Genomic DNA, 27,351 nt, shown 5'->3' on the forward strand with positions numbered 1-27,351 from the left:
TTAAAAAATATTAAAAAAAAAAAAGGGACGGATAGAACCTTAGGACAAATGTTGGAAGCAAAGCTATACAGAGCAAATCTTACACAGAAGCATACACATACACCCTCACAAACAGAGGTAAAGGGGGAAAAATCATAAATCTTGCTGTCAGAGACCACCTCCTCAATTTGGGGTGATTCGTTGTCTAAAGGAGGGAAGGAAGGAGGGAAAGAAAGAAAGAAAGAACGAAGGTAACGTATAATAAAATTTTTACAATTAAAATTAATTATTAAGAAAAAAATTTTTTTTAAAAACCATGGACGGATAGAGCCCTAGGACAAATGGTGGAAGCAAGACTATACAGACAAGATCTCACACAGAAGCATACACGTACACATTCACAAAAAGAGGAAAAGGGGAAAAAAATCATAGATCTCGCTCCTAAAGTCCACCTCTTCAGTTTGGGATCATTCCTTGTCTATTCAGGTATTCCACAGATGCAGGTACATCAAGTTGATTGTGGAGTTTTAATCCGCTGCTTCTGAGGCTGCTGGGAGAGATTTCCCTTTCTCTTCTTTGTTCTCACAGCTCACAGGAGCTCAGCTTTGGATTTGGCCCTGCCTCTGCGTGTAGGTCGCTGGAGGGCGTCTGTTTTTTGCTCAGACAGGACGGGGTTAAAGGAGCCGCTGATTCGGGGTGTCCGGCTCACTCAGGCCGGGGGTAGGGGGGGGAGGGAGGGGCACTGCATGCGGGGCGGGCCTGCGGCGGCAGAGGCCAGCGTGACGTTGCTCCAGCCTGAGGCCCGCCGTGCGTTCTCCCGGGGAAGTTGTCCCTGGTTCCCGGGAACCTGGCAGTGGCGGGCTGCACATGCTCCGCAGAAGAGGGGTGTGGAGAGTGACCTGTGCTCGCACACAGGCCCCTTGGTGGCGGCAGCAGCAGCCTTAGCGTCTCCCGCCCGTTTCTGGGGTCCGCGTTTTTAGCCTCGGCTCGCCCCCGTCTCTGGGGTTCGCGCTTTTAGCCGCGACTCGCGCCCGTCTCTGGGGTTCGCGCTTTTAGCCCGCGGCTCGCGCCCGTCTCTGGAGTTCCTTTAAGCAGCGCTCTTAAACCCCTCTCCTCGCGCACCAGGAAACAAAGAGGGAAGAAAAAGTCTCTTGCCTCTTCGGCAGGTGCAGACTTTTCTCCGGACTCCCTCCCGGCTAGCCTTGGTGCACTAATCCCTTAAGGCTATGTTCAAGCCGCCAACACCAGTCCTCTCCCTGCGCTCTGTCCGAAACCGAAACCCGAGCCTCAGCTCGCAGCCCCGCCCGCCCCAGCTGGTGGGCAGACAAGCCTCTCGGGCTGGTGAGTGCCGGTTGGCACCGATCCTCTGTGCGGGAATCTCCCCGCTTTGCCCTCCGCACCCGTCGCTGTGCACTCCTCTGTGGTCCCGAAGCTCCTCCCTCCGCCTCCCGCAGTCTCCGCCCGTGAAGGGGCTTCCTAGTGTGTGGAAACTTTTCCTCCTTCACAGCTCCCTCCCACTGGTGCAGGTGCCGTCCTTATTCTTTTGTCTCTGTTTTTTCTTTTGCCCTACCCAGGTACGTGGGGAGTTTCTTGCCTTTTGGGAGGTCTGAGATCTTCTGCCAGCCTTCAGTAGGTGTTCTGTAGGAGTTGTTCCACGTGTAGATGTATTTCTGGTGTATCCGTGGGGAGGAAGGCGATCTCCGCGTCTTACTCTTCCGCCATCTTCAAGCCGTCCCCCATTCCCCCTTTTTTTATTTTTGTTTTTTTACATCTTTATTGGAGTATAATTGCCTTACAATGGTGTGTTAGTTTCTGCTTTATAACAAAGTGAATCAGTTATACATATACATATGTTCCCATATCTCTTCCCTCTTGTGTCCCCCTCCCTCCCACGCTCCCTATCCCACCCCTCTAGGTGGTCACAAAACACCGAGCTGATCTCCCTGTGCTATGTGGCTGCTTCCCACTAGCTATCTATTTTACGTTTGGTAATGTATATATGTCCATGCCACTCTCTCGCTTTGTCACAGCTTACCCTTCCCCCTCCCCATATCCTCAAGTTCATTCTCTAGTAGATCTGTGTCTTTATTCCTGTCTTACCCCTAGGTTCTTCATAACATTTTTTTTTCTTAAATTCCATATATATGTGTTAGCATACGATATTTGTCTTTCTCTTTCTGACTTACTTCACTCTGTATGACAGACTCTAGGTCCCTCCAACACATTTCAAATAGCTCAATTTCATTTCTTTATATGGCTGAGTAATATTCCATTGTATATATGTGCCACATCTTCTTTATCCATTCATCTGATGATGGACACTTAGGCTGTTTCCATCTCCCAGCTATTGTAAATAGAGCTGCAATGAACATTTTGGTACATGACTCATTTTGAATTATGGTTTTCTCAGTGTATATGCCCAGTAGTGGGATTGCTGGGTCATATGGTAGTTCTATTTGCAGTTTTTTAAGGAACCTCCATACTGTTCTCCATAGTGGCTGTACCAATTCACATTCCCACCAGCAGTGCAAGAGCATTCCTTTTTCCCCACACCCTCTCCAGCATTTATTGTTTCCAGATTTTTTGATGATGGCCATTCTGACTGGTGTGAGATGATATCTCATTGTAGTTTTGATTTGCATTTGTCTAATGATTAATGATGTTGAGCATTCTTTCATGTGTTTGTTTGCAGTCTGTATATCTTCTTTGGCGAAACGTCTATTTAGGTCTTCTGTCCATTTTTGGATTGGGTTGTTTGCTTTTTTGTTATTGAGCTGCATGAGCTACTTGTAAATTTTGGAGATTAATCTTTTGTCAGTTGCTTCATTTGCAAATATTTTCTCCCATTCTGAGGGTTGTCTTTTGGTCTTGATTATGGTTTCCTTTGCTGTGCAAATGATTTGAAGTTTCATTAGGTCCAATTTGTTTATTTTTGTTTTTATTTCGATTTCTCTAGGAGGTGGGTCAAAAAGGATCTTGCTGTGATGTATGTCATAGAGTGTTCTGCCTATGTTTTCCTCTAAGATTTTGATAGTTTCTGCCCTTACATTTAGGTCTTTAATCCAATTTGAGCTTATATTTGTGTATGGTGTTAGGGAGTGATCTAATCTCATGCTTTTACATGTACCTGTCCAGTTTTCCCAGCACCACTTATTGAAGAGGCTGTCCTTTCTCCACTGTACATTCCTGCCTCCTTTATCAAAGATAAGGTGACCATATGTGCGTGGGTTTATCTCTGGGCTTTCTATCCTGTTCCATTGATCTATCTTTCTGGTTTTGTGCCAGTACCATACTGTATTGATTACTGTAGCTTTGTAGTATAGTCTGAAGTCAGGGAGCCTGATTCCGCCAGCTCCGTTTTGCTTTCTCAAGATTGCCTTGGCTGTTTGGGGTCTTTTGTGTTTCCATACAAATTGTGAAATGTTTTGTTTTAGTTCTGTGAAAAATGCCAGGGGTAGTTTGATAGGGATTGCATTGAATCTGTAGATAGCTTTGGGTAGTAGAGTCATTTTCACAATGTTGTTTCTTCCAATCCAAGAGCATGGTATATCTCTCCATCTCTTTGTATCATCTTTAATTTCTTTCATCAGTGACTTGTAATTTTCTGCATACAGGTTTTTGTCTCCTTAGGTAGGTTTTTTCCTAGATATTTTATTCTTTTTGTTGCAATGGTAAATGGGACTCTTTTCTTAATTGCACTTTCAGATTTTTCATCATTAGTGTATAGGAATGCCAGAGATTTCTGTGCATTAATTTTGTATCTTGGTACTTTATCAAATTCATTGATTAGCTCTAGTGTTTTCTGGTAACATCTTTAGGATTCTCTATGTATAGTATCATGTCATCTGCAAACAGTGACAGCTTTACATCTTCTTTTCACATTTGGATACCTTTCATTTCCTTTTCTTCTCTGATTGCTGTGGCTAAAACTTCCAAAACTATGTTGAATAAGAGTGGTGAGAGTGGGCCACCTTGGCTTGTTCCTGATCTTAGTGGAAATGGTTTCAGTTTTTCAACATTGAGGACAATGTTGGCTGTTGGTTTGTCATCTATGGCCTTTATTATTTTGAGGAAAGTTCCCTCTATGCCTACTTTCTGCAGGGTTTTTATCATAAATGGGTGTTGAATTTTGTTGAAAGCTTTCTCTGCATCTATTGAGATGACCATAAGGTTTTTCTCCTTCAACTTGTTAATATGGTGTATCACATTTAATAATTTGCGTATATTGAAGAATCCTTGCATTCCTGGAATAAACCCCATTTGATCATGGTGTATGACGCTTTTAATGTGCTGTTGGATTCTGTTTGCTAGTATTTTGTTGAGGATTTTTGCATCTATGTTCATCAGTGATATTGGCCTGTAGTTTTCTTTCTTTGTGACATCCTTGTCTGGTTTGGGTATCAGGGTGATGGTGGCCTCGTAGAATGAGTTTGGGAGTGTTCCTCCCTCTGCTATATTTTGGAAGAGTTTGAGAAGGTTAGGTGTTAGTTCTTCTCTAAATGTTTGATAGAATTTACCTGTGAAGCCGTCTGGTCCTGGGCTTTTGTCTGTTGGAAGATTTTTAATGACAGTTTCAATTTCAGTGCTTGTGATTGGTCTTCATATTTTATTTCTTCCTGATTCAGTCTTGGCAGGTTGTGCATTTCTATGAATTTGTCCATTTCTTCCAGGTTATCCATTTTATTAGCAGAGAGTTGCTTGTAGTAATCTCTCATGATCTTTTGTATTTCTGCAGTGTCAGTTGTTACTTCTCCTTTTTCATTTCTAATTCTATTGATTTGAGTCTTCTCCCTTTTTTTCTTGATGAGTCTGGCTAATGGTTTATCAATTTTCTTTATGTTCTCAAAGAACCAGCTTTTAGTTTTATTGATCTTTGCTATCGTTTCCTTCATTTCTTTTTCATTTATTTGTGATCTGATCTTTATGATTTCTTTCCTTCTGCTAACTTTGGGGTTTTTTGTTCTTCTTTCTCTAATTGCTTTAGGTGCAAGGTTAGGTTGTTTATTCAAGATGTTTCCTGTTTCTTAAGGTAGGATTGTACTGCTCTAATCTTCCCTCTTAGAACTGCTTTTGCTGCATCACATAGGTTTGGGGTTGTTATGTCTCCATTGTCATTTGTTTCTAGGTATTTTTTGATTTCCTCTTTGATTTCTTCAGTGATCACTTCGTTATTAAGTAGTGTATTGTTTAGCCTCTATATGTTTGTACTTTTTACAGATCTTTTCCTGTAATTGATATCTAGTCTCATAGTGTTGTTGTTGGAAAAGATACTTGATATGATTTCAATTTTCTTAAATTTACCAAGGCTTGATTTGTGACCCAAGATATGATCTATCCTGGAGAATGTTCCATGAGCACTTTAGAAAAATGTGTATTCTGTTGTTTTTGGATGGACTGTCCTATAAATATCAACTAAGTACATGTTGTTTAATGTATCATTTAAAGCTTGTGTTTCCTTCTTTATTTTCATTTTGGATGATCTGTCCATTGGTGAAAGTGGGGTGTTAAAGTCCCCTACTATGAATGTGTTACTGTTGATTTCCCCTTTTATGGCTGTTAGTATTTGCCTTATGTATTGAGGTGCTCCTATGTTGGCTTCATAAATATTTACAATTGTTATATCTTCTTGGATGGATCCCTTGATCATTATGTAGTGTCCTTCTTTGTCTCTTCTAATAGTCTTTATTTTCAAGTCTGTTTTGTCTGATGAGAATTGCTACTCCAGCTTTCCTTTGCTTTCCATTTGCATGGAATATGTTTTTCTATCCCCTCACTTTTTGTCTGTATGTGTCTCTAGGTCTGAAGTGGGTCTCTCGTAGACAGCATATATATGGCTCTTGTTTTTGTATCCATTCAGCCAGTCTGTGTCTTTTGGTGGGAGCATTTAATCCACTTACATTTAAGGTAATTATTGATACATATGTTCCTTTTCCCATTTTCTTAATTGTTTTGGGTTTGTTATTGTAGGTCATTTCCTTCTCTTGTGTTTCTTGCTTAGAGAAGTTCCTTTAGCAGTTGTTGTAAAGCTGGTTTGGTGGTGCTGAACTCTCTCAGCTTTTGCTTGTCTGTAAAGGTTTTAATTTCTCCATCAAATCTGAATGAGATCCTTGCAGGGTAGAGTAATCTTGGTTGCAAGTTTTTCTCCTTCATCACTTTAAATATGTCCTGCCACTCCCTTCTGGCTTGCAGAGTTTCTGCTGAAAGATCAGCTGTTAACCTTATGGGGATTCCCTTGTGTGTTATTTGTTGTTTTTCCCTTGTTGCTTTTAATATGTTTTCTTTGTATTTAATTTTTGACAGTTTGATTAATATGTGTCTTGGAGTATTTCTCCTTGTATTTATCCTGTATGGGACTCTCTGTGCTTCCTGGACTTGATTAACTATTTCCTTTCCCATATTAGGGAAGTTTTCAACTATAATCTCTTCAAATATTTTCTCAGTTCCTTTCTTTTTCTCTTCTTCTTCTGGAACCCCTATAATTCGAATGTTGGTGCATTTAATGTTGTCCCAGAGGTCTCTGAGACTGTCCTCAGTTCTTTTCATTCTTTTTTCTTTATTCTGCTCTGCAGTAGTTATTTCCACTATTTTATCTTCTAGGTCACTTATCCGTTCTTCTGCCTCAGTTATTCTGCTATTGATCCCTTGTAGAGTATTTTTAATTTCATTTATTGCGTTGTTCATTGTTGCTTGTTTCATCTTTAGTTCTTCTTGGTCCTTGTTAAATGTTTCTTGCATTTTGTCTATTCTATTTCCAAGATTTTGGATCATCTTTACTATCATTATTCTGAATTCTTTTTCAGGTAGACTGCCTATTTCCTCTTCATTTGTTAGGTCTGGTGCATTTTTATCTTGTTCCTTCATCTGCTGTGTGTTTTTCTGTCCCTCAGTTTGCTTATCTTACTGTGTTTGGGGTCTCCTTTTTGCAGGCTGCAGGCTCGTAGTTCTTGTTTTTTTTGGTGTCTGTCCCCCATGGCTAAAGTTGGTTCAGTGGATTGTGTAGGCTTCGTGGTGGAGGGGACTAGTGCCTGTGTTCTGGTGGATAAGGCTGGATCTTGTCTTTCTGGTGGGCAGGTCCACGTCTGGTGGTGTATTTTGGGGTGTCTGTGGACATATTATGATTTTAGGCAGCCTCTCTGCTAATGGGTGGTGTTGTGTTCCTGTCTTGCTAGTTGTTTGGCATAGGGTGTCCAGCAGTGTAGCTTGCTGGTCTTTGAGTGGAGGTGGGTCTTAGCATTGAGATGGAGATCTCTGGGAGATTTTCGCTGTTTGATAGTACGTGGAGCTGGGAGGTCTCTTGTCGATCAGTGTCCTGAAGTTGGCTCTCCCACTTCAGAGGCACAGCACTGACTCCTGGCTGGAGCACCAAGAGCCTTTCATCCACACAGCTCAGAATAAAAGGGAGAAAAAGTAGAAAGAAAGAAAGAAAGAGGATAAAAAATAAAATAAAATAAAGTAAGGTAAAATAAAATAAAGTTACTAAAATAATTATTAAGAAAAAAACTTTTTTTAAGTAAAAAAAACACAAACAACAACAAAAAAGAATAAAAAAAACGGACGGATAGAACGCTAGGACAAATGGTGAAAGCAAAGCTATACAGACAAAATCTCACACATACACACTCACAAAAAGAGGAAAAAGGGAAAAAATAATATATCTTGCTCTCAAAGTCTACCTCCTCAGTTTGGGATGATTCATTGTCTATTCATGTATTCCACAGATGCAGGGTACAAGTTGATTGTGGAGCTTTAATCTGCTGCTTCTGGGGCTGCTGGGAGAGATTTCCCTTTCTCTTCTTTGGTCACACAGCTCCCGGGTTTCAGCTTTGGATTTGGTCCCGCCTCTGCGTGTAGGTCGCCGGAGGGCGTCTGTTTTTTGCTCAGACAGGACGGGGTTAAAGGAGCCTCTGATTCGGGGGCTCTAGCTCACTCCGGCCGGGATGAGGTAGGGGTATGGAGTGCGGGGCGAGCCTGCAGCGGCAGAGGCTGGCGTGACGTTACACCAGCCTGAGGCGCACCGTGCGTTCTCATGGGGAAGTTGTCCCTGGATCACGGGACCCTGGCAGTGGCGGGCTGCACAGGCTCGCGGGAGCGGAGGTATGGAGAGTGACCTGTGCTTGCACACAGGCTTCTTGGTGGCGGCGGCAGCAGCCTTAGCGTCTCATGCCCATCTCTGGGGTCCGCGCTGTTAGCCGCAGCTCGTGACCCTCTCTGGAGCTCCTTTAAGCAGTGCTCTTAATCCCCTCTCCTCGCACACCAGGAAACAAAGAGGGAAGAGAAAGTCTCTTGCCTCTTCGGCAGGTCCACACTTTCTCCCGGACTCCCTCCCGGCTAGCCGTGGTGCACTAACCCCTTCAGGCTGTGTTCACGCTGCCAACCCAGGTCATCTCCCTGCGCTCTGACCGAAGCCCAAGCCTCAGCTCCCAGCCACACCCGCCCCAGCAGGTGAGCAGACAAGCCTCTCGGGCTGGTGAGTGCCAGTTGGCACCGGTCCTTTGTGCGGGAATCTCTCCACTTTGCCCTCCGCACCACTGTGGCTGCGCTCTCCTCCGTGGCTCTGAATCTTTCTCCCTCCGCCACCAGCAGTCTCTGCCCACGAAGGGGCTCCTAGTGTGTGGAAACCTTTCCTCCTTCACGGCTCCCTCTGAGTGGTGCAGGTCTCATCCCTATTCTTTTGTCTCTATTCTTTTTTCTTTTGCCCTACCCAGGTACGTGGGAAGTTTCTTGCCGTTTGGGAGGTCTGAGGTCTTCTGCCAGTGTTCAGTAGGTGTTCTATAGGAGTTGTTCCACGTGTAGATATATTTCTGATGTATCTGTGGGGAGGAAGGTGATCTCCGCATCTTAGTCTTCCGCCATCTTCCCCCTCGCCCCTTCTACCTTTTTTTTTTTTTTTTCAGGTATATGATGTTGCCATCACTAATCTTAAGGGAAATAGAACAAAACCACAATGAGTTATCATTCCTGTTGGAATGGCTTTCATCAAAAAGATAAGAGATAACAAGGGTTGTTATCTCTTATAGGTTGTTGGAGAAAAGGGAACACTTATGCACTGTTGATGGGAATGTAAATTGATTCAGCCACTATGGAAAACAATATGGAGGTTTCCCAAAAATTTAAAATAGATTTACCAAATGATTCAGCAATCTCTCTTCTGGGTGTACACCAAATGGAAATGAAGTCATTATCTTGAAGAGATATCCACATTCCCATGTTCATTGAAATATTATTCATAGTGGCTAAGAAATGGAAACCACCTAAGTGTCCATGGAGGGATGAATGGATAAAGAAATTGTGGTATAAATATAATAGAAAATTGTATTTCTTGTTTTATATTGTATTCAGCCTTAAAAAAGAAAGAAATCTTGTCATTGGAAACAACAAGGGTGAACCAGAAATCTAAAGTTTATAGAATTACCCCAGGGATTCTACATCAGGTGGTCTGACCCCCATGCTTTAAGAAGCACTGCTTCAGGCCATTACCCACACACATGCACGTGCACAGACACACACTTTTTATTTATTTATGCTCAGGTAACTGAATCTTGATAAAGGAAAATCATCTACATCTCAACAGGATAAGGGCAGAAGAAGGAGCCCTTTATATCCCCAAGGACATACAAGAAGTACACTGAAGTACAATGTCTGTGCTTGGCACCCTTCAAACACAGACATGGTACTGGGACTGAAGTTTCTGATGACATGCTCTGCTTAGAAGAAAAAAAATATATTTTTGGTTGATTTGATAAATTCATACTTTCCTATGTAATAAGAAAATATTCTACATTACTTTATGTCAGGTATTTTTAACTGTAATTCACTCCTATTACATATGTTTTTAAAAAAATGCTTGTACTCAGATCCCACCCTTGGAAATTCTCACGGGAAGATCTTCTATGCATTCTGGAAATTTGTATTTAAAAAGTTCTCTATAAGTAATTTACCTTTGGGCTACCAATTTGGGACAGTTACAAGGTCCTTATTCATTGCTTTTTATTTCCCATCCTTTTCAGCCTCCTCCACTTATCTTGAATCTAGGAATGAAGAGGTTCCATCTATATTTATATAGGATTCATAAAAATGAGAACAGAATAAATACCATTTTATGGATAAAGTGAAAAGAAAGAGTAGGAAGAACATCTGATGTTGCATTCAGGCTCAGCTGTGTTCTGTAGGGAGTATGGCTAGCTATTTGTTTCTAATTGTACATGAGTTTTGGTATTGAGCTGGGCCAGTTAAGTGTTTTTCACATAGTGGAAACTCAATAAATATGGCTGGGTTATCTGACAAATTTCCCCAACAAACATGAAAAAGATATCAAACATCCATTTGCTAACATCTCATAACTATTCTTTAATTCATAGCCATTTGCAGGTTGGAAGCCTGATGTCTGCACATTTTATAAGTTGGATTCATCGCACAAGGTCACACATGAAGAAAAGTGTTGTTTTTATTTCCGAATTTCCCATTAATTGCTTACTTCTCCAAATTACCTGAAAAACTAATCTATGTATATTTAAGATTTCCATGCTGAATAAAGCCTGTAGCTGAGAAAGGTGACTTGAATACTTAAAGACACCTTATTTACAGAAGAACGTTTGAGAGAAAAAGAGAGAGAGAAAAAAATATTTTCCTCCTGTATTTTAGGATGTTTCAGAGTAATTCTTCCTGGAAGAAAGGCATGGCTAGAGAATATTCTGGAGTACTTTCTTGAATTATGAGTCTGTGACTAACTGTTGCACTTAGAATCATACCGCATAACCCTTGCTTGAATCCAGAGTGCAGTGTTATTTCTACTCTGCTTACTATTTTCCTAATGACTTATTTCCATAATCAACTTGTCTCCACAAAGGAGGGGTTTCAAATGCTGCAAGTTTCTTTAGAAATTTGTTTTTCACATTTTCACTTTCTATGTATCAATTATGTACTCATGTCTCTCACGAACATCTACCACCTGGATTCCGGATTTCTGTCCTTTTACCTAAACCCTCTACTCGAATTGTTAGGTTTCCCAATTCCTTGATTACTCAGAAGTAGTGATTCATTAGCCAAAGCTGAATATATGAATGCTGACTTGTGCTTACCCATGTGGTTCACAGGAGTGGTTTAGAGCCCCAAATAGTTTTCCAAGACTAACTTTGATAGTAAATCTATTAGTGATACCCTGCTAAACATTTCCCAAGTTTTCTCTTAAGGCTATTTTGAAGGAATCTAATATCTGCCTTCTGTCACAAGTTGGTGGAGGAATGTTCTCCAAGTGTGACTCTTTTTGTGACTAGAGTATTTGATTACATTAACCAATAAAGTTGTTGGCCATAAAATTACTACAGTGGAGAATGCGAATATGGCAGAGTCATAGCGAGCTTGGTACTGGTAGGAAATTTAATACCATATTTACATTGTTCTTGCAAATAAGAAATGACCAAATAATTTTCCCTCCCTCCGTCATATTTTTTCCTTTGTCTGCATTTTCTTCTCTTTCGCTTCTATATCTTTGTCCTCAAGTTTTTACTTCTTAGAGGACCACAAGATTCACCTCTATTCCTATAGATCATATGAAGGCAGGGTCAATTTCTAACTAGATTTATGAGCAGTTTCTCAGCAAGAAGAGATCAAGAGAAGCCCCTTCCCAGCACAGAGAAATCTCATAGTTGCAAAAACTCATCATTTTCAAAGATTCACACTGGCTTTGCCTTGTAGACTCGAATAAAAGCTTTCAGCTACAATGGATACCTAAGGAAGATTACCAAGTACGTTACAAGTCAAGAGTTCTTCTTCACCTACTGAAGATACTAAATGAACATAAACATAAAACACTGAAGAATCAATGGATGACACTGACATTTGATAAAATTATTCAAAGTGAATCTTTTTCTTATCCAAAGAAAGTTTTGCTTGCTCTTTTGCCCCAAGCTTCAGACACAGGAAGCAAAGCTGAAACTGGAAATGCTTCATACTTATATGGCTCTGATTTTTGATTTCCCATAATTCTCCTTCAGCCAAAGGAGCCATCCCAAATGTGATAGGTGCTGTCCAGTGGATATGTTCAACTCATGGCTTTATGGTGGCAAATGTGTAAATAAATTTTTCTTAAAACCAACCAACCAACCAAAAAACTGCCCACCTAACTACCCACCCAACCTTGTGTACAACCTAGAATAGCATAATAACTTTGGAGCTAAATATTTGGTAAGCATGTTTTCATCCCATTGCTCTCTTATGACACTGAAAACCTTCTGAACTGGGTTTATTTGAGGTTTTAGGTGAGGTCATCATCTTGAGCATATTCTAGTATAATTTTTCAGTCATTTCAATGATAAAAATAATTAGGCAAAAGAACTAATATTTTATATATTCCTGGGCTTGTAGTACACTGCTCTTCTTCACAACCCCATGAGTTTGGTTTTATTCAAGGTTCTGTTATCCTCACTTTACACAAGAGGAAACTGGAATTCAGAAAGTTCAATGACGTGTTCATGGTTTCAAAGCTGGAGAATGGCAGAACTGGATTTGTAATCTGGGTGTGTTTGATGCTGAAGCCTTGCTATCTGCCTCCCACTAACCAGAGTCGACTCGAATTGCATTATATAGAACTGTGTGCTCCATGAAGGACTATTATCTATCTTGATCACCACTGTGTCCCCAAAATAAAGCACAGCATTGGGCTCATATTAAGTCCTGGATAAATGTCACATGAATGAAAAGACAAGATGTTATTTTCAAATTCAAATAAAGAATTCTTAATCATGGCAATGAGATCCTTAGAAAATCTTTTGTTCAAATCTGAAAACAGCACTATTTGCTTTGTTTGTTTTTTTGACACTCAAGAGAGATTTTATGAATGTGTTGATTATGAGCCCAGAAACAATTTCCTGAGATTGGGGAGTGGGCTGCCAATGCCGTTTGCTTAGGATCTACTGATAGGATGAAGCAATGACATCATGCAGCAATTTCACATCCCCAGCTCTCTCGGTGTCATTCATTCAACTGTGTCTCTTAGAATTTGAGAGATATTAGTTATAGAGTATTTTTCAGTACCATTCTTCATAAAAGTCAAAGATGATTTGATGTTCTGCCTTAAAGGAAGAGATGAGTAATCTACGCAAAATTGCACAGTCCAGAGGTAGAAGGCCAGTGAAGAAGGAAGTAAAGGGAAGGGAAAGAGACTTGCTCATCTGACAAAGATTTCCTCCTGATCAAACTCTAATCAGACCCCACTGAACCCTCTTCTCAACTAGGCTCTGAATTTTGGTTTCCTGTGTTTGTCTCTGCATTGTCCAATTTTAGCAAGAAACCTGCTAATTCAGTTAAACCAGAACCCCTCTACCCCCCTCCCCACCCCTCAACCTCGATGTATGATCACCTTCAATACCTGATCTGGTTCCTCATCTTCAACCACTTCCCAGTCTGATCTCTCTGGACTGCCTTCAGCAAGACACCTGTTAGGTTGGTTTAGCCTGAAACCAACCCCCTCTCCCCTTACCCTTGATATTTCTTCTTAGTAATTTTCCATCCACAGATTCCCTCCTGCTCCTTGGCTAAAAATTCCCACTTTTCCTTGTATTCGAAGTTGAACCCAATCTCTCTACACTATTACAAAACCCGTACTATGACATTGTGATAGCTCCCCCTGAATAAAGTTGGCCTTACCATCTTTAAAGAGTGTCATGAATAATTTTTAAAACACATCTCAGTTCTCAGTTTTCCTTGTCTGTTTGCAAATTTTGTTTTCATAATTTAAAATATCAAGAGAAACTTTCCTTTGTTATCTGAGTGCTATGCTACACACTCGCTGGTCCTAACATCAATCTTAAAGTTTAATTCATCTTTACAATTTTATAGCTACACAAACTCCTACTAGAATCTCTGCTCCACTAGGTCCACACAACATTTTATAATTATGGGATTTAGCTGCATATATATATATGTTGATTGTAGGCTTGTTTGTTTTGTCTTTGCTTCCAGTTTGAAAGGTTTGCTAGATCTACGAGCTCTTTGAAATCTATATCTCAAATCCTGGTGTAGAGCTTTATGAAGCATGAGGACATTCAGTAAATTCCTGTGGACTAAAAACATGGTTTGGTGTTGCAACCAGCACAGTTTTTGTTGTTGGGAAGTCTGATTATTGGAGGATTGAATTTGGAGTCCGGTTTAACCCCAGATTTTGAAGACATGGCAGTAACTTCTCATTTACAGAGACAAAACCCGTAAAGAAGAATCCTTGAGACGTTAATCAAGCTCAAACTTCTTTCAAGAATAATGAGGATCTCTTCTTTTTTCAATGAGATCTAAGAGTTTAATAAGAATTTTAATTCCCTTGATTTAAAGAATGAAGGAGGTACATTTCTTCATCACATCTATATGAATCACTGAGGAAGAAGGATCCCATTACGTGCTGTAGCCATCAAACTTGCTGACTGATCAAATCCTTGTCTCCTGGACAATATATTATGATTTATTCCCTGACAATTTCAACACCAATGGCTACTGGGGAAATTACGTGTATTCTTTGGGCCACTGTACTGGCTGTGGATATGGTAACATCCTCTTACTTGTGGGCTGTGTCCCGGACTATGGCTATAGAGGTTACCAACCACTTGGCTATAAAAGATATTGGGCAACAAGAACCTATTGATTAATCTGCATATCTGAGACCTTGGCACTTCTGGGACATTTTGCTCTTTTGTTTCCTGTCTGATTCCACCTTTCTTTGAGCCCAAAGATGATGCTTGATCAAATCCAGTTTCTCTATACACTGGATCAGTTTCACTTCAAGATGTATCATGTTTAGATGATAAGTCTTTGAACTTTTCCACAAGTTCATCATTTAGGCTGTGATTCTTATTTGAAATATGTTCTGCTCTAATACATTTGAAAGTGGTTTTTCATCTTGAGGGCACTTCTGTTTTCGCCTCAAAAATTTATCTGAGTTGACAAAGAACCTGTGGTCTGAATATCTCTTTTTTGGTTTAAATATGTTTATGGTGGTCATATTTTCAGTTATGTTGTACAATAAAAATAGCATTTTAAATCCAATAAAATGAAGATTTATTTTTATAGATTACCAAATGGTGTTAGCTCTAATATCTGGGCTAATTCAAATGGGATTGGTGATGTCCAGGTTAATTTGATTTGATTATTAACATGTAAAGTTCAGTAATGAAGTCAAATCAATTTACTTTGGATCCTAAATAATACAGAATGACTGTTTATGTTGAAGTATACATTATGTATGGCTATGAACATACATTTCTGTATCCTACTATATTTTCTTTAATTTTATCTCCTCTCTAGAACCATGTTCCTCAATGTGTGGTTTCTGGACCAGCAACATCAGTATCAACTAGGAACATTTTAAAACTGCAAATTCTCAAGCCTTTTATCTCCTCCCGCCAAGACCTAAAGAGTCAGCAGTATGTGTTTTAACAAGTCATCCAGGAGATTCTGATGTATGTTATATCTGTGAAATACTGCTGTAGTATTTAGTGTATTTGTTCATCAAATTAATATAGAATAGTTTTAGTTAACTGTTTGTAAGATTAATTAGATTTGGAACAACAAAAGAAAATAATGATCTTAACATACATTTATACTGCACCTTATGATTTCACTGTATATTTATCTACATTATCTTATTAGAGCTTCACAAAACCTCACAAATTAGGAATAGTAGTGCCTCTTCTTTACAATTTTGCAACTGAGGCAGAGAATGTGGTGTTATTATCAAAGGTCAGGCAAACAATATATAAATTTAGACCAGAATTTATATTTACTACAATTGTGGTCCTTTCATTACATTACATGTTAACCAAATCATACTCTAATAAGTGATAAAAACAGAAATATAAGCAAGTCCATGTGAGGCTTAAATACATTCTTGGATATTTTATGTACTTTTTGGAATAATAAAGAAATACATTAGTTCATTTTGGCCTTTATACCTTAAAGGCCAACACTTTGTTCTTCTACCTAATATTAAATATAGCTCCAATAGGATCCTTTATACCATTTGAACCCTGATAGATTCAACTTGATCAATCCAGAATTAGATAGAAATTCAAATATATTCTTTTCATTAGCCTTTCCAAAATATACATCAAGCTCCATGCCATATTCTGTTACACTTTTCTAAACAATGAGGTATTTTAAAGAACTAAGTAAACATTGGAAAAGTTATTATTGTTTTATTAAATTCATACTTTGATACAATAATCTAGCTTTTTCTTATTTAAATCATCTCAGTGGGCATTTTTCTGGCAATATTGATCATATCCTAAGGAACAGTTAAGTGAAAGCCAGTTGGTTTAATAATTTAAATATACGTAAGATGTAAAGCATTTTCACAAATGCTTTAAGTTTTGTTGAAAGGTTAATGCTACATTTCTGATGTGTTCTCATTCTCAGTGCAAGCGGGTAGTTAATCATGCAAAGTCATGTTTCTTGAGGGTAGGTTATTGAGAGAAACATGAGGGAAACTACATTTGTAATTTATCTCACGTGGTTGACCCTGTAGAATGCTGCATTCTTCTAATTATTTTCTCATGTCTGGTAGATCTTGGTTAGCATCAAGGCTATTTAATAAACTTAGAGCCTAAATGTGGTTCATTATTTCATGACAAAGGAAAAACAGTGAAAACACTGAAACTTCATTAAAAAGTTAGTTGAAGATAGTGGCCATCCTCAAAAACTGATTACTCATAAACATAAAAATATATTTCCTCATCATTGATAAATATCAAATGATCACTGAACACAAAGTAATTGCAATTAAATTGTGGACTAGATTCTCAATGAAAATAAAGGTTTCTAAATCTCATGAGATATGATTAACAGAAGATTTGCCTTAGTTTTTGAAAACATCTATAATGGGTTCAATCATGTATCAAAAAATTCTTGGCAGAACAATCTTTGGTATCTTTAGCCACACAGTTTAGACAACATTAATAATCACTTTTGTGTGGCCAGAAGATGTCTGCAATCTCACAGGCAATATTAGGTTATATAGTAAGAATATTCCTCGTTGTTTGGAAGCCTGAGTTTTGAAGGTTAAATTGGGAACCTGCTTTTACCAAAAACGTTGATGACTCTTCAGTAGCTTCCCCATTATAGGGGCTAAACTAATTCAAGGAACACTGGGCAGTCAGTCATCCTCAAACAATTTTAAAGAGTAATGAAAATGCCTAAGAACAGGTGGGTATTTTTTGCCATACTCTTTAGTGGGGGTGTATAAAAGGCTTGGACAGATAGAGCAAGTCATTCCCAGGAAACGTTACCTTTGCCACTCAACACTCAACTCTTAACAAAATGTCCTGTGGCTTCTTCAGTGAGGACATCTACCCAGCTTCCTACTGGGGCAGTTGTGGCTACCCCCTGGGCTGCAGTATTGACTGTGGATATGGCAGCAGCTACTCCCCAGTGGGCTATGGTTTTGGATGTAGATATGGCACCTCCCAGCCACTCGACTACAGAAGATATTGGACATTCGACCTCTATTAATCAACTTCTAACCACAAGAACTGTACAATGTGTCCTCAGGAACCAAACTTGAAGCAATGTTGTACTAACAGCTTTCCAGAGGATAAAACATGGTCTTCAGATTCTCTATGTGTTAAACTGTGCAAAGTAGAGTGAACATAAACTTTGTGGATTGAACTTTATTTGAAGTCTTAATTTTTCTTGATAGATTACTGTACCTTAAAATTTTAAATTCCCAGTATGTTTGATTTTCATGTTTCTCCCTAAATTCTAGTTCAGTTTTTTTCCATTAATTTCCCAATTCTAATAAATATACTTAGCCTATAAACGTGATTTTCAATTTCGTTGTGTTCTCTTGATTCATTCTTTGTGGATATCTTTTCCTCCTGCATTTTGCAGTGAGGGTAATACTTTGCTATTCTAAGCATTCTATCTATTAAAGGGATATTGATTTAAGAAAAAAGTAGACAGTGGGTGGTGAATGTTCATGGATTCTTCTTTCATTCCCTTATTCATATTATAATCTTGAATAAGAAATCTGGAGATTAAATTTAGCCCTAACCTCTCTAATCTCCATTGTGTTAAGTGTCACTATAAAAGGTTTTTAGCTTTTTAAGAATACTTTCCAGTTTCCTGTTGTCTTCATTCTGGCTCAGTGCTGACAATGCCAACTAGAAGAAATAGTGTACAATCTTAAATTTGTACACAGTGTGAAATCTTAAAATTTATATCCCTTATATGTCCATCATTTTCTGTTTTCAGTTTGATTTTTGTTTATATGGCTAGTTTCTTGAATCTGTGGTATGAGTTTAATGGTTAAAAAAAGAACAAAGATGTGAATTAAAATAAATCCCAGTGATGTTACAGTGGTATTTGCCTCACACAGCAAGCTACAGAAAGGTTATTCTCTTGAGTATTCTCAGTGGACTGCATGAAGGAAGATGAGAAATACATTTTAAATTCCTTTAAATACAAAAGGTCAAGAAAGGTGAATTTTGTTACAGTAAGTTTTATTTCACATTCTGGTTTATTCCTGAACCACCGAACTTGACATAAAAATGGACACATAAGAGAAATGGCAGAAGATTCACTGCATTAGATCAAACTTGACCAAAATTACAGTTCCCTGAATAATATTCACATCCCCCTGGGTCCATAACTTTGTGCATTCATGGTCTTACATTGAATTAGCTGTCAATGCTAAATAATTTTTTTAAGTGTTACTATTATTATTAAATATCACTTTAAGAACACTTCCATAATTAACATTATAATGAGTTTCTAATGTCTATTTCTTTTTTTTTTTCCACGCAGGCTCAGCGGCCATGGCTTACGGGCCCAGCCGCTCAGCGGCATGTGGGATCTTCCCGGACCGGGGCACGAACCTGTGTCCCCTGCATTGGAAGGCGGACTCTCAACCACTGCGCCACCAGGGAAGCCCTGAAAGTATGTTTATTACACTGACAGTTAATTTATATATTGACTGGTTTTCTAAGCTAGAAATATATATTTTTTCATCTTACTAAAAAAAATTGCTTCATTTTCTTCTGGCTTACAATTTTGCTTTTGAAATATCTAATATCATTCTGATCTCTAGTCCTTTGTATGAATGCTTTTTTCTCCCCTCTGTGAAATCTTTTAGGATTCTCTTCATAGGTACTGGCTTGGAAATACTTTTTAAGTTAAATTTTACTACCAGGTTAGATCATGTGGAACAGATTCCTGTGACTTTTCTTCTAGAATATCACATTTATTAATATACTTGTGTTCTCTTTTAAATACTGTGCATGTGATACTCTATCTTTTTAAAAAAAATTCTATTTCTTAGAAGATTCTTGCCACTACTTATGACCCATAACACAACCCAACTAAAGGAGAAAAAGAAAAAGCAAAAAACAGTACAGTGTGAGAAGAGCAGGTAATAAAATGGCAGCGACCCCTCCTGTAAACTGACTGGTTGGTTGATCTAAACATTGTCTTGTCAGTCAATAAAATGGTGAAGCCAACACTCAGGGCAACATGACACAGAAGTTAAACACTACTTCATAGGAAGGGAGCAGCAATATTTTTCACTGACTGTTGACAAGAGGCAGGATTGGGCAAGAGAGCAAAGAAATGTTAGTGGTAGCTTGGAGGAAAATCACATTCAGACACTTGCCAAAATGTTGTTTTTTGTAATCCTACTAATCCTGACTTTAAGGCTTCTCTAATCCCTGCAATCCTTTATGTAGCTTTAACCTTCCTTTAACAGTCCATACTCAAATGTGCCTGTGTTTCTACCATTACTATATCATTTTTTTAGTGAACATTATGTTAAGCAGTACCATTGGCTCTAATTTTGCCTTGAAAGGAAAATGGCTTTCCTTTTTACTGAATTTATTGATATATGTATAGTTATTTCTATTTACTTTATAAACTTGTACTTGTGATAGCACAACTGTTTACTTTGTGTTTGCACAGCAATTCAGAGTATTTTATTGATTGTACTAGCAATTTGGTACAATGAATGTATCAGCACATTGTACTTCTCACCATAATATAAGAAAAATAGAAAAGTAGAATTCTGGATCTCGAATGGAATTTCTGTAGGTTTCAAGGTCCAGTCTAGAAACCTATTGAGTAGACAAAAGATTTGTTTATGTTGCTTTACTGTTAACTGTGACAAATCAAAGTGTAGAATAGGTTTCATTTTCAAAAACTCTTTTTGAGCAGGGCCTTGGGATTTCTACTTGAGCTGTTCATCAATTCAGGGACCAGCAACTGTTAAGTTTAATATGATTCCTATTGAGCAGAGGTATTCATTGAAACACCTGTACATCCAGAAAAGTAAGTGAAGCCATTTATTATTGTTACAGAGTCCAAGTTCATACTGCTCACCATATGACAGGCCAATAAATCCAGAGACTAGTTGTAGGGGAAAGGAATAGACACTTTATTCAGAAAGCCAGCAGACTATGAAGATGGTGGACTAGTGTCCCAAAGAACTATTTTAACCGAGTTAGAATTCAGACTTCTTTTATACTGAAAGGGGAGGAGGTATGGTTGTTGCAGACTTCTTGGTGTCAGAATCCTTTGTTCTTGCATCTGTCCACATAGGTCAGGTCATGATGTTCCTGTAAATCTCCAACAAGACAAATGTTATTCTCTGTTCTGCAACTTTTTATCTCTATATGAATGGAAAAGTGTTATACCTTTAAAGGTCAGAGCCTTGAGAATGGGCTATCCTGTAAATTTCAGGCTGTAGGCAACATTCTTAACTTGTAGCAAAAGCAATAGAATACAAAGGTTAAAGTAAAAGAAACAGATCCAATATGGAGTCAGAATAGTTCTTCCCTATTACATTACCTGGATGCTTTTTGAGAGAAATAGCCATGGCTTCAGGTCAACAGTGTTGGTTAACGCTGGCAGTTATCTTGGCTGGGGTCTGTCAATATATCTAACAGTTGTGGGCAATTGCTACATTTGGACACATCCTGTTGGTCATTCAGCTTACTGGTGGGAGTGCAGGGTGTGTCAGCATCCAGAAACCCTGTGTTGGGAAGGCAGCATTCTAAACAAGGGAATTTGTTCAGAAACTCCCAGTTTCTGGGAAGGTTCATCTAGTCAAAAGTTTTGAGAGGGGATATGAGATCTTATTAAAGGGCAAGGAAATTTCAGTATGCTGTATGTGAACAGAATCAAACAGTCTAGTTTCAGAGCTTTACCTCTGGGGTCAAAAAATTAAAGATGTTCTCTTCCTAGTATAGTTTACAGACTGAGATGGGTACAGCGAAGTTGCAACTTGACCTCAAAGAATATTGTGTCTTTAAATGTGTAGCAAGTTTGTCCTCATGTAAAAAGAAAACTGGTTAATGAGGTTTATTATTATTATTATTATTTGCGGTACATGGGCCTCTCACTGTTGCGGCCTCTCCCGTTGCGGAGCACAGGCTCCAGACGCGTAGACTCAGTGGCCATGGCTCATGGGCCCAGCTGCTCTGCCGCATGTGGGATCCTCCCAGACAGGGGCACGAACCCGTGTCCCCTGCATCGGCAGGTGGACTCTCAACCACTGTGCCACCAGGGAAGCCCTATTATTATTTTTTAAATACATTTTTAGAATAATGAGTTAGGGGATTTACTTGCAGTATCCCACCCACCGCTAGGTAGATGTATTAATAAACAGACTTACAGACCATGGAAACCACAATGGTCTAACTTTGATTACATGCTCCGGGATATCAGAGGGCACGCTTAGTTTCAATATGACTTATTACAACAATTGCTCTTCTGACTGGTTATCCCCCTGCCCCCGGGTTTTTCTGGACTTTGTGACTCTAGATATGGTGTCTTTGAGACCTGAGTTATTGCTGGGGCTCTGGGGCTCTGGTTATGGCTGCAAAGTTTCCAATGACTTGGATATAACTGTGGATGTGTCTTTGCTGTTGGTTAGGCCTATACGCAAGCCCCAGTTTACTGTGGAAGATAATGGTCATCTGGACTCTCCCACGTTTTAACTGGGGACTTCTACACCTTGATCACTATGACCTGTCATCTTATCTGCCTGCTCACTTCACACCTAGCTGCCAGTTCCTATATTATTTTTTGGTAACTAATTTTCCTGTTCTTTCTTGTACTTGGGAATCCAAATGCAAGTGTTGAACTGACTTTTTAATTCAAAGTGAATTGACTGCAATGAATTTTACCTGAAGTTCCTCAGATACTCTCTATTTAAAAGTCCATTTGCCTCTTAATGGAACGCTATGCTTGAGTGATGGAGCTTAGAGTTCACTGTCATTCAAGCTGGGGGCCATTTTGCTATGCGGATTATGCTAAGCATTCTTTTCCTGGAGTAGCAATTGTTGGCCCCTCTTTCTGATTTTTTGTGTCTATTTTGTTGTATTGTTGCTATGCATTTTTTTCATTCTGTATTCAATTTGGATTCTGGATTTATGTCTGTACCCTGGATCCCAGAATAATTTATCTTCCAGTTTTGCCTCTTTCTTTCCTGAATTTGACCTCTGTTTCACTTGTTCATGATTTTGAATTTTCAGAGGTTCACATTTGGGCAGATGTTTCTGCTATTCTGAAAAGCTGATCAGATCTATGTCCAGATTTTGGCCTGTTTTTTTAGGATTGTGATTCTCTGAGGGTCCTTTCCATTTGATCACTGTTAAATCACTAAGGTATTTTGACCTGTATGGTCCCCAAAAGAGGAGCATTCCTGTGTCCTGAAATAATGTAACACACCTCCTTTGGATCCAGGGCTCAAATATTACCTAGGAAATTCTCCAGAGGATGGAACACATTTGTTGTTTATACTAGAATATTTCTAATATTCAGTTAATATCAATGATAAAAGATTGAAGTCCTTAATTATTAGACTTCTGTTATTTTTAAAAATCATTTTATGTGTTGAGTACCTAGAGAAATGAATGAATAACACATACGTACTCCTCCTAAAATGTAGCACCAAGTGGGCTATGGTTAGCAGCCTGATAATTGATCATTTCAGACTGTTTTTTTCTGATTTGGTCCTGAATGTTTATAGATTATATAATTGATTAAGGGAAGAACCTTACTCTTCCCTGTGTGCATTTAGAAGGCGTGATCATATTTTTTATATAAAGGTCTTTTAATTATTCTTGTTAATTTTGGGGGGCATGGGGATAATATTTCTAAAGGTTATGGCATTCATGTGATATTAATTAATCTTCATGAGAAAAGCACAATACACGTAACACTCTTTATACTACCATATTTAATTTTTCAAGATATTGATATGGGTTATTTCATGGAAATAAAAGAACATATCAGTATATAAGAGGGTAGAATTCATCCTGGCTGAAAGATGCGGTATGTTTTCATTAGAAACATGTTGTCCTGCACACATAAGTATATATTCTGTTTTAAGAGGAAAAGTAACAGAAAAAGAAAGAAAATGTCCAGGTACGTAGAGAATAACATTAACATTTGCCTTGGCTTCAGCTTCTGGAAATCTGAACAGCCTAATGTCCATTCTCTGAAATTTTCATAAATTCTGATCCTATGATGGTTCCACTCCTGTGGTGATTATCAGTTATCTAGACAAGGCATGTTGTTAAGATTTGTAGTTATTGTCTGAATATTCCCTTCAAATACAGGCAAACTGTCCAGATGTAAACTGAACTGCTCATGTTTTTGTAGATTGAAGTGCTAATTGAGGTATTCATGATCATAAGAGAAACATGCTGCAGTAATTAGCAATGATTGTGAAAGCTGTTGATTTTTGGATCAAAATTATTAGGAATTGATAAGCATTTAAATAGAGCATTAATAACCAATCCAAATATTATGGGAGTATATGCTATCTAGATCAGTGTTTATCAGTCTTTAATGTGGGCCTGTGATATTGTGATTTATAATAAGAAATATGTATTTGATCTTTGTTCCTGTTTCTGCCAGAGTTCCTAAAACCCTAAATTTTTCTAAATGATGAGAGCAACAAAAGTGTCTTTTGTTATGTTAATGAGGTTATATTTGAACGTCACCTAAGGTTGGGTGCTGGTTGCCAGGGAAGCCAATCCTGTGATTAGAGGGCTGGGACTTTCACTCCCATCCCCCTGATCTCCAGGGGTGGGAGAGGGTATGGAGGTTGAATCAGTAGCCAATAACCAATGATTTAATTAATTTGCTTATGTCCTGAAGCCTCCATGAAAACGTGAAAGGACAGGATTTGGAGAGTTTCCACATTGGTGAACACATGGAGATTTGGGGAAAGTGGTGTATTCCAAGAGAACGTGGAAGCTCTGTGCTTTTTCCCTATACCTTTCCTTATGCATTCCTCCATCTGGCTGCTCCTGAGTTATATTCTTTTGTAATAGACTGGTGCTCTAGTAAGTAAAATGTTTCTCTGAGTTCTGTGAGCTTCTCTAGTAAATTAAATGAACCCAAGCAGGTGGTTGTTGGAACCTCTAATTTATAGTCAGTTGCTGAGCTTGTGATTGGTGTCTGAAGTGGGGAGGGGGTGTCTTGCAGGACTGACCCCTTAACCTGTGGGATCTGACACTATCTCTAGTTAGATAGTGTCTGAATTGAGTTAAATTGTAGGACACCTGGTTGACATTCGAGAATTGCTTGGTGGTGTTGGGGGGTAGTCACTGCCACCCACCCCCACAATTGGAATTGGGTGCAGAACCAAGGCCCAAATCACATAAGTTTTGTTAAAAATCAGATTCCAATTCAGTGGGTCTGGATTGGGACCTGAATTTCCTCTTTTCTAGTGTTGACTAAAAGAAAAGCTGCACAAAGTAAGAGCAGTGAGTTAAGTTTTATTCAGTCTTACTGAAATTTTAAACAAGATGGTCAGTGAAGCTTTCCCTGATAAGATGGCATTCAAGAAAATCTTAAAGGAAGAGAACATGTGACTCCTGTTTATGTAGGGAAAACATCTGAGGCCAAGTGAACAGCGAATGCAGAGGCTGGACTCTGCTTAGTGTATCGAAGAGAAAAGAGTTGGAATTTGGTTACAGAGGAGTGAAGTTGGTGGGTGGGTAGTAGGAAGTGAGGTCAGAGAACCTACAATAAGGGTTTTAGCTTTTATTCTAAGATGGGAGTCCACAGCAGTGTTTGGAGCAGACTAGCGGCAAAACCTGACATATTTTAACCGGATCTCTCTGGCTGCTATGTTGATAATATTCTGCTAAGGGGTAGGGACAGGCAAAACTGGGATCAGGAAGGCCAGTCAGAAGGCTACTGGCTATTGCAATTGGCTTTTGGTGATAGCAATGGAAATGAGGATATAGTTCAAAGGTAGAATTTACCAATTTTGCTGAATGATTGGATGCTGAAGTGTAAATGAGGTGTTAAGGATGATTCCAAAGTCTACGCTGAGTGACAGGAAAGATAGGGCAGTCTTAAATTGAGGTAAAGTAAACTGCAAGATGAGTGGTTCTGTGGGGCAAGATCAAGAGGTATAGTTTGGACTTTTTATGTTTGAGATGGTCATCAGATATTCAAGTAGAGACGTTGATTAAACAGTTGGGAAAGATGTCCAGGAAGAGGTCTGGGTCAGAGCTTCAAGTCTGATAGTTTCCAGAAACTACCAAAAATAGACAAGTATTTAAAACCATGAGACAGGATTAGACCATGAAGGAAATAAATGCAGGCAGAAAAGGGAAGAGGTTCAAAGAGAGAATTCCAGGTGCTCTATGTCAAAATCCTGCTTCAGCCTAACTATATCACAATTCTCCCTATTTTCTACCCTCATATAATTTTTCTTTCCCCCTGGAATATTTTCCATGATTCTTTGTCTTATGGTATCTTACTTATCCTTTTGAAGCTTCTCAGAACCCTCTAGCTTAACCTAGAACCCATCTCTATGTTCTCCTTGTCATATTACCTTGGATTTTCCAACTTACATGTTTATTACATGTATGATCCTTGAGGATAGGGATTATTTTTCATTTTCATGATTTAACACATGTAAACTTTTCAATTAATATTTATTGCACAATTGAATGGATGCTTTAGTTCATGTAATGCATATGCTTATCAGACGGTAGTAGTGGGAGACCAGAACAAAGGTTTTGATTATATGATCCAGCATGTTATTGCAATATTAACTATTTGAAAGAATATGGTCTTGTGTTACTGTAGAAAGAGCCCTATATTTTGAACAAGGAAATTTTAGTAATAATTTGCCCCTCTATTCACTATTTGCTTGGCCATCTGAAAATAGTTTAATGTCTCCAAATGTTAGTTTTCTTTTCTGTAAATGGAATTCATAGTTTTTAATCACTATATAAGATCATCCTCCTGCTGGAAATCAGAACACATGCTGCTTCATAGAGTTGGGGTGAAATCAGGGAATTAGCTTCTCTTTTGTATTTGAAATACACAAAGATTATCTTTAAATTTTCTCCCTAGGTCTGGTCTGCCTGCACATACAGCAGGCATTTGCCTTCAGGAGTGAAAACTCTGGCGGCTTCCTGCTCTTCTATGAGGCTCACTTCTCTCTTGAATTTGGTTCACAAGGTCTTCCTGCATCTACTGCTCTTTGTTAACCCCATGGAGGAGTATGATTTTCATTTGTTAAAGCTTTTCTGGTTGTTATGGGAGAGAAGATCTTTCTTAATGGTTTCTTTTTTTTAGTTTATTAAAAAAATTTTTTATTGGAAGTGTAGTTGCTTTACAATATTGTGTTAGTTTCTACTGTACATCAAAGTGAATCAGCTATACATATACATATATCCCCTCCTTTTTGGATTTCCTTCTCATTTAATTCACCACAGAGTACTGAGTAGAGTTCCCTGAGCTATACAGTACGTTCTCATCAGTTATCTATTTTATACATAGTATCAATAGTGTATATATGTAAATCCCAATCTCTCAGTTCATCCCACTCCCCCTTTTCCCCCTTGGTATCCATACATATGTTCTCTATGTCTGTGTGTCTATTTCTGCTTTGTAAATAAGATTGTCTATACCAATTTTTTCAGATTCCACACATATGTGTTAATATACGATATTTGTTTTTCTCTTTCTGACTTACTTCACTCTGTATGACTTAATCTTTTATATGACAACTGGAAATAAAACTCTCCTCATAGAGTTCTTTATTCACACTCTACCTGCAAATCAACTTAGGAGTTTTGGGGTTTCTGAACTTTCTGATTGTGGCTCTTTTCACTTTTCTATATTTCCTGGTGCAATTGAATTATCTGCTGGGGAAAACTCAGAACTTTGGAGAAATACTGAGTGTAAAAGAGCACCTGGTCCAATTAATGATTCTTGTCTATGATTCTCTCAATAATGTGGAGGTCTTAGGCATGATTCTTACTTGGGGAGTTGAGTGTAATGTATTCCATCACCATGGCTTGGCATCCAATCCAGGTTAATCACCTTTGATCTGCATGTTGACATTTCTAAAGGGAAAAAATATGG

This window comes from Delphinapterus leucas, chromosome 4 (assembly GCF_059928025.1).
Source record: "Delphinapterus leucas isolate spDelLeu-1000000601 "Yukka" chromosome 4, BTC_Dleu_Yukka2, whole genome shotgun sequence".
Classification (NCBI taxonomy): Eukaryota; Metazoa; Chordata; class Mammalia; order Artiodactyla; family Monodontidae; genus Delphinapterus; species Delphinapterus leucas.